The sequence below is a fragment of the Bombina bombina genome, chromosome 3, assembly GCF_027579735.1.
Source record: "Bombina bombina isolate aBomBom1 chromosome 3, aBomBom1.pri, whole genome shotgun sequence".
Taxonomy (NCBI): Eukaryota; Metazoa; Chordata; class Amphibia; order Anura; family Bombinatoridae; genus Bombina; species Bombina bombina.
The window spans coordinates 410,635,319-410,650,582 of NC_069501.1; the positions used below are offsets into that span (position 1 = coordinate 410,635,319).

Below are 15,264 nucleotides of genomic sequence, written 5' to 3' on the forward strand. Positions count from 1 at the left end.
TTAGTCAATCTACAGAAACCAATTAACCCATATTTGATTATGGATATTATCACTTTCGAAAAAGGACTAATGACACCAAGGACTCTCGCCTTCAACATCCTACTGGGTCCCTTTGTATTTAATTAGCCAATAATCACCTAGATTACAATTTTGTGCGTTCGTCTTTTAACGCTGAAAATATGGTATTTTTTAGCATTAAAACAGCACCGCAGCCATTACAAGTCTCGTCTGTATAGGTGTATAGCAAGCCTTTTAGCCTGTAAAGCAACGTCAGTACCTCACTCCTAAAAATGACGTTTTTTTAATGGGATTTCCATAGTGCTGGAACTACGAGTTTTGCATTCTGGCTAAAAAGCGAGCGTTACAGCCTAAAACGACAAGATCCGTAACGCCATCTAAAGTCAGTAGTTATGAGTTTTACGCTACAAAGCTGTAACATAAAACTCATAACTAAAGTGTTACAAAGTACACTAAACACCTATAATCTACATAGTAACCCCTAAACCGAGGCCCTCCCGCATCGCAAATACTATATTAAAGTTTTTAACCCCTAATCTGCTGCTCCTGACATCACCGCCACTAAAAAAAATGATTAACCCCTATTCCACCGCTCCCCGACACCGTCACCACTATAAAAAACTTATTAACCCCTAAACCACCGCCCTCCTGCGTCGCAAATATTTAAATATGATTAACCCCTAATCTTCCGTCCGCCCACATCGCCCCCGCTATACTAAAATTAATAAGCCATAAACTGCAAGCCACTATAATAACCTATTAACCCCTAAACCGATAGTCCCCCACAGCGAAATATACTAAATAAAACTATTAACCCCTAAACCAAAAGCACCCCACATCGCAATAAACTAAATTAAACTAGTAACCCCTAAACCTAACGCCCACCTAACTTTAGATTAAAATTTAAATTTCCCTATCTTAAATTAAATTAAAATTTACCTGTCAAATAAAAAAAAATAAGTTTAGACTAACAATTAAAGTAATATAATTATTAAACTAAAATTAAACTAACTACCAATTAAATTAAACTAAACTAAACATTAAAAAAATCCTATCCTGTAATCTAATTACAAAAAAAATACTAAGTTACAAAAAATAAACACTAAATTACGGAAAATAACAAACGAAATTATCCAAAATAAAAAAGAATTACACCTAATCTAATAGCCCTATCATAATAAAAAAGCCCACTCAAAATAAATACAAACCCAGCCTACAATAAACTACCAATTGCCCTTAAAAGGGCCTATTATAGGGCATTGCCGTAAGTTAAACAGCTTGTTTACCTGTAAAATAAAATACAAAGACCCCCCAACAGTAAAACCCACCACCCAACCAACCCCCCAAAATAAAAAACCTAAATCTAAAAAAACCTAAGCTACTCATTGCCCTGAAAAGGGCATTTGTATGGGCATTGCCCTTAAAAAAAAAAAAAAAAAACCTTAAAAAAGCCTAACACTATCCCCCTGAGGATCCACTTACAGTTTTTGAAGTCCTGCTTGAACGATCTTAACCCCGGCATTGAAGTCCTCATCCAGGCGGCGAGAAGTCTTCATCCAGGCGGCCTCTTCAATCTTCATCCAGGCAGCCTCTTCAATCTTCATCCCGGCGGTGCAGAGCGGGTCCATCCTGAAGACATCCGGCGTGGAGCATCCTCTTCATACGGTCGCCGCTGTACACTGAATCTTCAATGCAAGGGACACGATTCAAGATGGCGTCCCTTGCATTCCTATTGGCTGAAAATTTTGAATCAGCCAATAGGAATTAGGGCTGCTAAAATCCTATTGGCTATTTAAATCAGCCAATAGGATTTAAGCAGCTCTCATTCTATTAGCTAATTAGAATTAGTTTAGGGTCTGGGCAGTAAAAGAGCTAAATGCCCTTTTAAGGGCAATGCCCATACAAATGCCCTTTTCAGGGAAATGGGTAACTTAAGTTTTTTAGATAGTTTTTTTTATTTTGTGGGTTTGGGGGGGTTTGTAATGTTAGTGGGTCTTTGTCATTCTAGATTAGGTTTTTTATTTTAGTTTTTTTTTTTTTTATGGGTATTAGAATAGGAATAATTTTTTTATTTTTGATAATTTGTTTGTTATTTTGTGTAATGTATATTTTTAGGGGGTGTTTAACTTAGGTCAATGCCCTACAAAAGGCCCTTTTAAGGGCCCTTGGTAGTTTGGGGGGTGGGGGTTTGTATAGTGTTAGGGGGGGTTGTATTTTTTTTTTGCAAAAGAGCTGTTTAACTCAGGGCAATGCCCTACAAAAGGCCCTTTTAAGGGCACTTGGTAGTTTATTCTAGATTAGGCTTTTTTTATTTTGGGGTGTTTTTTTTTTTTTTTTTTTAAAGGGTATTAGTATATGAATAATGTTTATTTTTTTGGATAATTTCCTTTTTTTTAATTGTAGTTTTTTATTTTTTGTAATGATAGGTTTTAGTGTAAGGTAGTTTTATTTCACAGGTAAGTTTGTATTTATTTTAACTAGGTATTTATTAAATAGTTAATATCTATTTACTAACTAGTCTACCTAGTTAAAATAAATAAAAAACTTACCTGTGAAATAAAAATAAAACCTAACTAGCTACAATATAACTATTAGTTATATTGTAGCTAGCTTAGGTTTTATTTCACAGGTAAGTGTGTATTTAGCTTTAAATATGAATTATTTAGTTAATAAATTTAATTTAATTTAGATCTAATTTCATTATGTTAAAGTTAGGGGGTGTTAGGGTTAGGTTTAGGGTTAGGGTTAGGATTAGGGTTGTATTTAATTTAGATTGTCGCAATGTGGGGGGATGGCGGTTTAGGGGTTAATAGGTTTATTTAATGGTAGTGATATGGGAGGACAGAGGTTTAGGGGTTAATAACTTTATTTAGTTGTGGCGATGTTAGGGAGCGGCAGAATAGGGGTTAATAACTTTAATATAGTTGCGGCGATGTTGGGGTGTGGCAGAATAGGGGTTAATAACTTTAATATTGTTAATTATTTGCCAGCATTCAGGGTTTCATAAGAAACATGTAATTAAAAAACTTTCGGCTAGATTACGAGTTTTGCGGTTATTGTCACCGCTCACCTCCCTACAGTGCTGCTATTACAGGTTTGCATAAACCCTGCGTTAGCAGGCAAGAAGTGAGCGTTGAGCAAAATTGAGCTCTATACCGCACTCCCATACCAGCGCCACAGTGAGCTGGTTTTACGTGCTCGTGCACGATTTCCCTATAGACATCAATGGGGAGAGCGGCTGAAAAAAAGTCTAACACCTGCAATAAAGGAGCGTACAGCTCTGTAACGCAGCCCTGTTGATTCCTATGGGGAAAGAAAAAGTTATCTTTACACCTAACACCCTAACATAAACCCTGAGTCTAAACACCCATAATCTGCCGCCCCCAACATCGCCGACACCTACATTACACTTATTAACCCCTAATCTGCCGCCCTGACATCGCCGCCACCTACCTACATTTATTAACCCCTAATCTGCCGTCCGTAACATTGGCGCCACCTACTTACATTTATTAACCCCTAATCTGCCGCTCCTAACATTGCCGCCACCTACCTACATTTATTAACCCCTAATCTGCCGCCTCTAACATCGCCGCCACTTACCTACATTTATTAACCCCTAATCTGCCGCCCCCAATGTCGTTGCCACTATACTGAAGTTATAAACCCCTAAACCTAACCCTAACACCCACTACTTTAATATAATTAAAATAAATCTAATAAAAAAATCATATCATTAAATAAATAATACCTATTTAAAACTAAATACTTACCTATAAAATAAACCCTAAGCTTGCTACAATATAACTAATAGTTACAATGTAGCTAGCTTAGGTTTTATTTTTATTTCACAGGCAAGTTTGTATTTATTTTAACTAGGTAGAATAGTTAGTAAATAGTTATTAACTATTTACTAGCTACCTAGCTAAAATAAATGCAAATTTTCCTGTGAAATAAAATCTAACCTGTCTTACACTAACACCTAACCTTACACTACAATTAAATAAATTACATTAATGAAATACAATTAACTAAATTTAAACAAATAACAAACACTAAATTACACAAAATAAAAAAAGAAATTATCAAATATTTAAACTAATTACACCTAATCTAAAAGCCCTATAAAAAAAAAAAGAATAGCCTACAATAAACTATCAATAGCCCTTAAAATGACCTTTTATGGGGCATTGCCCCAAAGAAATCAGCTCTTTTACCTGTAATAAAAATACAAACAACACCCTAATCTAAAAATAAAACCCACCCAATAAACCCTTAAAAAAACCTAACACTAACCCCCAAAGATCCACTTACAGTTTTTGAAAACCCGACATCCATCCTCAACGAAGCGGCAGAAGTCCTCAACGAAGCGGCAGAAGTCCTCATCGAAGCCGGCCGAAGTCTTCATCCAGACGGCATCTTCTATCTTCATCCATCCGGCGTTGAGCTGCTTCATCTTCAAGACATCCGGTGCGGAGCATCCTCTTTTTTCCACAATGACTGAAGAATGAAGGTTCCTTTAAGTGATGTCATCCAAGATGGTGTCCCTTGAATTCCGATTGGCTGATAGAATTCTATTGAGGATGGATGTCGGGTCTTTAAAAACTGTAAGTGGATCTTCGGGGGTTAGTGTTAGTTTTTTTTAAGGGTTTATTGGGTGGGTTTTATTTTTAGATTAGGGCTTTTGGGCACCGAAAAAGAGCTAAATGCCCTTTTAAGGGCAATGCCCATCCAAATGCCCTTTTCAGGGCAATGGGGAGCTTAGGTTTTTTAGTTAGGATTTTATTTGGGGGGTTGGTTGTGTGGGTGGTGGGTTTTACTGTTGGGGGTTGTTTGTATTTTTTTTAAAGGTAAAAGAGCTGATTTCTTTGGGGCAATGCCCTGCAAAAGGCCCTTTTAAGGGCTATTGGTAGTTTATTGTAGGTTAGGGTTTTTTTTAATTTTGGGGGGGATTTTTTATTTTGATAGGGCTATTAGATTAGGTGTAATTAGTTTAAATATTTGATCATTTCTTTTTTTATTTTGTGTAATTTAGTGTTTGTTATTTTTTGTAATTTAGTTAATTGTATTTAATTAAAGTAATTTATTTAATTGTAGTGTAAGGTTAGGTGTTAGTGTAAGACAGGTTAGGTTTTATTTTACAGGTAAATTTGTATTTATTTTAGCTAGGTATCTAATAAATAGTTAATAACTATTTACTAACTAGTCTACCTAGTTAAAATAAATACAAACTTGCCTGTGAAATAAAAATAAAACCTAAGCTAGCTACAATATAACTATTAGTTATATTGTAGCAAGCTTAGGGTTAATTTTATAGGTAAGTATTTAGTTTTAAATGCGGTGCAGCTAAACCTGCAAGACTCGTAATACCAGCGGTAGTGAAAAAGAACCATAACGCTGCTTTTTCACCCATACCACAAAACTCGTAATCTAGCCGTTTGTCTTTGTTGTTACTCCTGGCATCAATAATCTTTACTTAAGGTCTGACTAACGTGAGAGCCATGTTCTCTAAAAAACTTTCAAACTGCCTCCTATAAATAGAGATTTATTTTGGACTACTGAAAATCAAACCACTTTGAATTTGGCTTACAATCTTCATGTAAAATCTGCACATAAAATTCCATGAAAACTTACTGGCACTATAACAGTCCAAACAGAAGGATGACCTCTAACCTGAAAGGCTATCTTTGGCTTGTTATGCTGATCAAGATGATAAATGAAACAACTGCCACCTGGAATATCCCAATAGTTTCAATAATAGGTTCTAGGTTAGGTCTGAAAAACTTTAACACCTAAAGTTAAGGTCTATAAATATATAAACAAAGCCCTTATCAGCTGCCAAAACGTAATATTTCCAAAGAGCTATCAAACAAAATAAGTAATAATTTATTTAGTATAGGTAGCTGAACTATTAAATCCTTTTACCTAGACTTTTGGGAATTTCTTATTGTGAAATCCCCACTTCCTTTTCTATGTTGTTTCATATGTATTTTTCTAGGAAGCACCTGTTCTCTAGTGAATTAACTTATTAGTGTGCAACTCTTTTCTTGTGTCTTTTTTGTGAACTATTGAATCCCTTTGGGATTTAAGACAATCTTCAAAGAGTGGATCACGTAAGCAAAACAAATGATTGGCCAATAAATAGAAACAGCCATCTCAGATGTTTTTAAAGGCTAATTATCAGCATGTTTATTTATAGAATCCTTAAAAGAAGTTCATTTTTTTTAATACAATAGCAATACACGAGTTACAGTGTTGCAAAAAAGTATTTAGTCAGCCACCAATTGTGCAAGTTCTCCCACTTAAGAAGATGAGAGAGGACTGTAATTTTCTTCATAGGTATACCTCAACTATGAGAGACAAAATGTGGAAACAAGTCCAGACAATCACATTGTCTGATTTGGAAAGAATTTATTTGCATATTATGGTGGGAAATAAGTATTTGGTCACCTACAAACAAGCAAGATTTCTGGCTCTCACAGACCTGCATCTTCTTCTTTAAGAGGCTCCTCTGTCCTCCACTCATTACCTGTATTAATGGCACCTGTTTGAACTTGTTATCAGTATAAAAGACACCTATCCACAACCTCAAACAGTCACACTCCAAACTTCACTATGGTGAAGACCAAAGAAGAGCTGTCGAAGGACACCAGAAACAAAATTGTAGACCTGCACCAGTCTGGGAAGACTGAATCTGCAATAGGCAAACAGCTTGGTGTGAAGAAATCAACTGTGGGAGCAATAATTTGAAAATGGAAGACATACAAGACCACTGATAATCTCCCTCGATCTGGGGCTTCACGCAAGATCTCACCCAGTGGGGTCAAAATGATCAAAAGAACGGTGAGCAAACATCCCAGAACCACACGGGGGGACCTAGTGAATGACCTGCAGAGAGCTGGGACCAACGTAACAAAGGCTACCATCAGTAACACACTACGCCGCCAGGGACTCAGATCCTGCAGTGCCAGACGTGTCCCCCTGCTTAAGCCAGAACATGTCCGGGGCTCGCTAGAGAGCATTTGGATGATCCAGAAGCGGATTGAGAGAATGTCATATGATCAGATGAAACCAAAGTAAAACTGTTTGGTAGAAACACAACTCGTTGTGTTTGGAGGAGAGAGAATGCTGAGTTGCAACCAAAGAACACCATACCTACTGTGAAGCATGGGGGTGGCAATCATGCTTTGGGGCTGTTTCTCTGCAAAGGGAACAGGACGACTGATCCGTGTACATGAAAGAATGAATGGGGCCATGTATAATGAGATTTTGAGTACAAACCTCCTTCCATCAGCAAGGGCATTGAAGATGAAACGTGGCTGGGTCTTTCAGCATGACAATGATCCCAAACACACCACCCGGGCAACGAAGGAGTGGCTTCGTAAGAAGCATTTCAAGGTCCTGGAGTGGCCTAGCCAGTCTCCAGATCTCAACCCCATATAAAACCTTTGGAGGGAGTTGAAAGTCCGTGTTGACCAGCGACAGCCCCAAAACATCACTGCTCTAGAGGAGATCTGCATGCAGGAATGGGCCAACATACCAGCAACAGTGTGTGACAACCTTGTGAAGAATAAAAGAAAACGTTTGACCTCTGTCATTGCCAACAAAGGATATATAACAAATAATTGAGATTAACTTTTAATATTGACCAAATACTTATTTTCCACCATAATTTGCAAATAAATTCTTTCCAAATCAGACAATGTGATTGTCTGGATTTGTTTCCACATTTTGTCTCTCATAGTTGAGGTATACCTATGATGAAAATTACAGGCCTCTCTCATCTTCTTAAGTGGGAGAACTTGCACAATTGGTGGCTGACTAAATACTTTTTTGCCCCACTGTATATGTATCTACAGTAGAAAAGACTCAAGCCTACTATAAAAGTATAACCTCAAGCAGGCTGCAATCACTACTCACCTTCTTTTCCTCATTAAACAAATTAAAACAATAGGTCATATTGAAAAAATCTGATCTGATAGTTTACAGGCTAAATAGCACAGTGGAATGAACAAACGCTTTGAAAACAAAATGATTTAGAATCTTCGTCCATTTTAACAAATTAGAAGATGTTACCTCTACTGTATGAAATTTCAATTTCTACATAAGTAAAGTTATTCAAACAAACAAATGGGGACCAGTTGCTTTACTTAGGAAACATTTTTCTAACATTTATACTCCTTACTGTGGGCTCCTGAAGTATCTTAAACCTCTGTTTCCTGTGATATTTACAAAGATACAAATCAACCACAGTACTACAAAAAATATCACAGTTAAATGGACATGACATTCAAAGCTAACTATTCAGGGTTCAGATAAAGCATGCAATTTTAAGAGACTCTTCCAGTTACTCATATTATCATATGTACTTTGTTATCTTGATAAGCTTTGTTTAAAAGCATATCTAGATAGGCTCAGGTGAATCAGTGCACTAATGGGAGCTTGCTGGTGAGTGATTGGTAGCAATACAAAAATGCCCCTAATAATTGGTTATTAGATGTGTTCAGTTAGGTCCCAGTGCATTCCTGCTCTAAAGCTGACCTTAAAGGGACATGAAACTCAACAAATTTTCTTTCATGATTCAGACACAACATACAATTTTAAACAACTTTCCAATTTTCTTCTATTATCAACTTTGATTCATCCTCCTGGCATCCTTTGTTGAAGAAGCTGTGATGCAATTCTGGGAGCTAGCTGAACTCACAGAGCGAACCAGTGACAAGAGGTATATGTGTGACGCTAGCTCCCAGTAGTGCAATGCTGCTCCTGAGGCTACCTATGCATGTTTTTTTTTAAAAAAAAAACATACGTAGAGAACAAAGGAAATTAGATAATAGAACAGTAAAATGAAAAGTTGGTTAAAATTGTGTTTTTGAATCGTGAGAGTTTAAACTTGACTTTATTGTCTCTTTAACTATGTGTTTAATCTCTTTACATGGGATAAACACAGTTGTATGCTAACAATAATAAAACATTTGTGCCAATGAATGCACTTTCCTACTCAGCAAGTCAAGAGCACTGCAGAAAGAGAAGGAATCCACTGGAACCTCTGACCCTCTTAAAACGACAGCACTTCACCACAGCAGCAAAAATGCTGTTCTAATTGTACAGGATGACTCTGTAGACTACAAAACAGTTGCACAAAAATCAAACACATTTAGAAAAAGACACAGCATGAAATAAATTCTGCAGGGAATGTATAGGGTAGTATAATACAAAAGCAGTGATATAATTGCAGAAAGATGGTTCTTCTTCCCCAATAGGAAATATAGAGCTAGATTACAAGTGGACTGCTAATTTATTGCACGCCCGTAAACGTTTACGGGCGTGCAATAAATAACCAGCCATTAAGAGTGCCTGGTTATTATTAGCACAAAAAATTAACCAGAGGTCAGATGTCTGCTTAGATTTTAAAATGTGCCCCAACTGCCCCCCAAAAAAATGTGTAGTGCCTTTTGGCAAATAAAACATATGAGCTGCACTATGGAAGCTCTTGTGATCGTAAGCTTCCGTGCAATGCGAACGTGATTTGCGTGCGCTGGTCTTAATAAATGCAGCGATATTGTGCGCTTCACTTATAATCTAGCCTATAATAAGGAACATAAAACATATGGGCAGGAAAAAGATGTAACCGGAACAAACCTGGACCACTGTTAAACAAAACGGGCGAAGAAAGGCGACTGGAACAAACATACAACACACTTTGACAGATATTGGTGCCAGGTCTCTATGTTTTTCTAGAATCTGCCATATTGGCCTAGCAGTCTGCCCATTGTAAGTTCAACCAAATTTACATCAGGACCTTTTCTCACAGCAAAGTAAAGTGCAGGGGAACAGTTGCTTATGTAATTTCTCTTCTGTATAACTGCCAGTGCCAACTCTATTCTCCTATACCACATTAGTCTTAGGCACAAATGTAACTGTAAAGCAGCAAAAGGTATAAAAAGCATGCACTGTGGGTTGCACTGTGTTTGCATCCTTTGTTGAAGAGTAAACCTAGGTAGGCTCATGGGAGCTATGAAGCGCACACTTCTCATTAACACTCTAGGGCAGCAGTATTTGCAAAAATGTATCACATAGCTATAAACATTGTAGCAAACATTTCCACTAAAGACACATGCACTCCCGAGCCCTGATAAGCCAACTTTGGTTTACTCTTCAACTAAGGATACTAAGAGAACAAAACAAATTTGATTATAAAAGTAAATTGGCTTTTTTATATATATATATAAAAAAAAAATAAAAAAAAACACATGTAAGCTTTATCTAAATCATGAACGTTTAATGTTGACGTTAGTGTCCTTTTAAAGGGACAGTATGCACTCATTTTCATATAACTGCATGTAATAGACACTACTATAAAGAATAAGATGCACAGATACGGATATAAAAATCCAGTATAAAACTGTTTAAAAACTTAGTTAGAAGCTCTCAGTTTAGCTCTGTTGAAAGGGTAGCTGGAAAGCCCACTGCAATGGGGAAATAAGACACTCCCCCCCTCCCCCTTCTTCTGCATATGAAAAGACCCTTTACACAAACAGCAGCAAGCTGGAGAAGGTAGCTGACGGTATTCACATAAAACTTTGGGGCTTGGTTAGGAGTCTGAAAATCAGAGCAATGTTATTTAAAAATAAGCAAAACTAAATATTTTTTTCTAAAAAAAAAAACTTTATGGGCTATATAAATAGATAATCTACAAAACATATATGCAAAGAAAAATATAGTGTCTACTGTCCCTTTAATATAAATGTGCCCATCCCTGAGGCAGGGTATGTATGGTGGAATGAGAACATTGTAGTGTCTACCTACAATAAGTCACACAAAAGGTACAGATTATGCAATAAAATGAAACTGCTGTATCAAGAAAAAAATAATAAGCTGCATAAAATATTGTTACAGAGACACTTTACAAAAGGGAATACTTTTCTCAGTGCAACACATAGGGCATTTGAATTATTTGGATAAGGTGTCTTCTATACGTATGTGTGTTGGGTTATTGAAAAGAGCAATGCATTTTTTTGTCTCATAACAAAGAACTTAACATCATATTGACAAGAACAATTTATGAGGCACGAAATACAAACATTATTTTGAAAATATATTAAAATCTCATTGGCATCACTATATGCAAACCCTATCCTTTTAAATTGAAGAATTAAAAAAAACCTTATATGACCAAAAAACAGTAAAATGATTTTCTCATTTACCACACATATAGTAATGATGCAATAGAGTGTTCAGGGTTACCACAGATAAAACTGACCTGTTTATGAGCTAGCAGAGTTCTTTGTCTTCAGACTCGGTTACAGAGCAGTGCCTCTCGCATACATAAATACATATAGCATAGGGCGAATCCCCCGGGGTCAGAACAGTCTCACCTAAATCAGTGTCTTCCTAGCACATATTAACTATATTAACCAGTCACAGCTACTTCCTTGTTTCCATTTCTTACTATCTTACGACATGCCTCTTAAAGGCACAGCACACAGATTTCAGTGAAGCAATAGTCAGCCATAAAGCACATTAAACTCCAACAAAAAAAAGCCCATTATAATTATTAAAGGTCAGGTTATATTTCTGCATGGGGGAAAAAAAAAGTTAGGTCAAAGATATCTTGATTTTGAAAGTAACAGGAAGTATACTGACTGGACACTGGTTGATAAGAACTCATCCTGGCTCTATTAATATACAGTGACGTCCCACAACACGAATAACAACAAAAGCTGGTTTATTAAAAAAACGCTACATGGTAGCAATTATTACATTGTTATTAATATAAATAATAATAATAAAAAGAAGAAGAAGAAAGGAATATGAAACCCAAAAAAGTTCATTTGTGATTCAGAGCATACAATTTTTTTTTTAAAAAGTTTCCAATGTATTTTTTTATCAAATTTGCTGAATTCCCATGTTATTCTTTGTTGAAAAGATAGTTAGGTAGGCAGAAAATAGTGCTGTCATCTAATGCTCTTGCAAATGGATACAATAATTGCAAAACTGCTGCCATATAGTGCTCAAGACGTGTGCACACTCCTTAACTTACATCCATGCTTTTCAACAAAAGTTACAAAGAGAACTAAGAACATTTAATAATAGAAGTAAATTATAAAGTTGTTTAGAATTGCATGCTCTATATCTGAATTGTGTTTCATGTCACTTTTTTATTATTATTATTATTTTTATTATTATTAATAATAATAATAATTTCAAACATTTTCAAGAACACTCATACATAGAGTTATGTCCCCTATTTCCATTCTATGTATGAGCTCTGCTTCCTTACTCAGAGGACCTCTGGCTATTTGTGAAGTAGGTGCCCTTTTGGTATATGTGAACATATTTTTTATTTTAATGACCTAGTAGTGATCGTGATTTATACATTATAACCCCTATATCTTATTAGCCTATTAATGAAGGTAGAATATTGTCAGTGGCTATTAACATTTACCATAGACTTTCTACAAAGTATCTGTATTTTATGGCTCTTTTCATTTACTAGATTTTCTGCTGATGATGCTAAAGTAACAAACTAGTATGCTAAAATGCTGCATTTAGAACAGAAAACAATATTTCAATGTGTCCATACTGTTACATTTGGAAGGTTCCATTTCCATTTCAACAACAGTGATTGATGGGGTATTGTTAAGATTTCAAATTAGACCCCCAAGGCTCTGCAGCTCTTGCCAGGCTCATCAAACCCCATCCAAAACCAGGCCATTTCCAGTATCTCTCTGTCCTCATATATTAATGCCCACATCAAACCTGAGCCTAGACCTGTGGCCCAGAAATCTCTGTCAGCTATGTGCCACATCATAGCACACATTTGGCCCAATCATCTGTCCAGTTATTTATGTAAATATGTATTTCAAACACCAGAACCAAGCCCGGACTGAGCATAGGGAATACAGGACATTTGCCCAATGGGCCGCATCCAGTTGAAGACCGGGGCCTGTTTCCTTAGCCCCATCCAGTCACCAGTATTTTTATTTGATCATAATGCAGGGCCAGCCTCATTGCCTTGATGTTTCTGAGAGCCAGGTCAGGGATTAGGTGACTGGTATTTTGAGTAACTGAGACTACACAGGCTAATGAACACTAAGTAGTTATTACTTCGTTAAATATGAAATGTAACAGCTTTTGTTTTTTATTACATTATACTTGTCAGTTTTGGTGTATGGCTAAATAACAAACGGGAAGCAGAGTTTTGGGCTGCTCTATCTTAAAATGCCTGAACTTACTTTTGGTCCCAGTCCAGCCCTGAGCAGAACTACACTGATTTGAAATCAAAGTTCTGCAGTCCAAGTGCCTTACCAAATGTCATCTTTATCTTCTCCCCTGACTATCTGCTATATTGCATGGCTGACAATTGCTTTGCATGTATTATACAATAAGCAGATATTTTAAGGAGGAAAATACCAGTACCAGGGGCGGACTGAGACCAATCAGGGCCCCGGGCAAAAATTAGGTAAGGGCCCCCACTGTCTCACACTGACCCACACCTATGCAAATTAACATTGTAGCCGTGCCCCCACCAGGCCCCCCAACCTCCAGGGCCAAAACCCCCATTGTCAAGGGTCAGAGACAGGGCCCCCAACCTCCAGGGCCAGACCCCACACTCCATGGCCTTTGAAAGTGACAGATCCCCAACAGGACCCCCCTATACTCTTGGGTCCCTTGAGAAAACAACCTCACATCCAGTCACAAGGTCCCCAATAAACCCACACTAAACTGCTTAGTTACTGATAGGGTAGCTGTCAACCCCATCTTAAATAGCACACCAGGAGCCTTGGAGATGCCATTTGTGGGCCCCCCTACTTGCTGGGCCCTCAGTCCAGGTCCTATTTGCCCGGCTGGTCAGTCCTCCCCTGACCAGTACCCTTATCAAATGTAGCCACTGCATGTAAAATACAGAACACCCAGAGGGCAGGGATAGCAGAAAATGAATTGCATTGTCAGCCCACCTATACCATGCAAACAGAGACCCTTTAGGCCAATCACTGAATTTAAACAGTACAACATTGGTAGATTCGCCGTCAAAACTTAGGTTGAATGTTTAGTGAGGTGTGGAAGGTGTTTCACACAACGACCTAGTGACATTTTAATGGTATTTCAAAGGCCCTTGTTTCCTTGGAACACACATAATAACCCACTGACATTTAGTGGAATTTTATCTGTGTTTGCATCTTTGGAACATGCATAATGACCCAATGACATTTTAATGGTATTACAAAGCTGCTTGCTTTTTTGGAAAGTGCCTCTGGTGGTTTTCACTGCCCTTCAAATGTTCCTTGCCCTCAAATTTTTGTTATCATCATATCATCATAAGCAGATTGGATTCTGGGACATGCTTTTTGGGGCAGTGGAAAGTAATATTACTTACCTCCATGAAAAATACTACTTCATTGCTTCTTAAAGGGACATTAAACACTAAATACATGCTAGATAGAATGATGCATTCAAAGAAAAGATTAGTCCATGACTAACATGTAGATGTATTTTTTAAAGTTTCATTAGTTGTTTAAAAAGTGACAAAATAAGTGTAAAGTTTTAGTGTCTATAAAACACTGGGAGCTGCCATGTTGTAACTTGTGTTACCTTCTCTGCTGTGGCCAATTAGGGTCAGTTATAAATAGGTCACTAGAGTGTGCAGCCAATGGCTGTGCTGGATTTAACAGTGTTCTGCACTTCCATTTCTAACAGGAACTGAAAAGCTCACAATTTCAGAATGGAATTACAGGCAAAGAGGACAAAATAAATAATGAGAGTATATTGCAGAGTTGTTTTATTATATACAATTTATCATTTTATATTACCATCTCAAAGTGTTTAATGTCCCTTTAAGAAACAGCCTAAGTGGGTAGTTAAAGTTAAAAATGATACCTGTTTAAAATACCCTGGGCTAGAATAGAGACTGATATAAACCGTAAAGACAGTAATATCTCAAAAGTAAACTCTATGATATACTTAAATAAAATGGCCCTGGAGCAAATGTCAATTATTATGCAATCCTGGCATTAAGCAACAACAAAAAAATGCAAATTCCAACAAGTTATTTTATTGAATAATACTTTAAAGTAAAAATTGCATGATTTATATAGAGTTTGCAGTTTAAGGAACTTTTAAATTCAGTTCTATTTTCAAATTTACTTTGTTATTTTGTTATAACTGCATTGCTGCTCTGGAGCTTTTAACTATGTGTTTAATCCCTTTGCAGGGATTCATTTATAAGGCTTATACTAAAAAAAA

The 15,264-nt window shown here is 36.8% G+C and overlaps 1 protein-coding gene across 2 annotated transcripts in view; it reads right to left on the reverse strand.

Annotated features, from left to right (window-relative positions):
* IKBKE (inhibitor of nuclear factor kappa B kinase subunit epsilon) overlaps positions 1–11,436 on the reverse strand; it is a 277,152-nt gene extending 265,716 nt beyond the window's left edge. For both annotated transcript variants that reach the window (XM_053706599.1, XM_053706595.1), the window contains exon 1: positions 11,282–11,436. The gene's annotated coding sequence lies outside the window, so the exon portion shown is untranslated. The remainder of the gene's footprint in view (positions 1–11,281) is intronic.
* Positions 11,437–15,264: the final 3,828 nt, after the last annotated feature.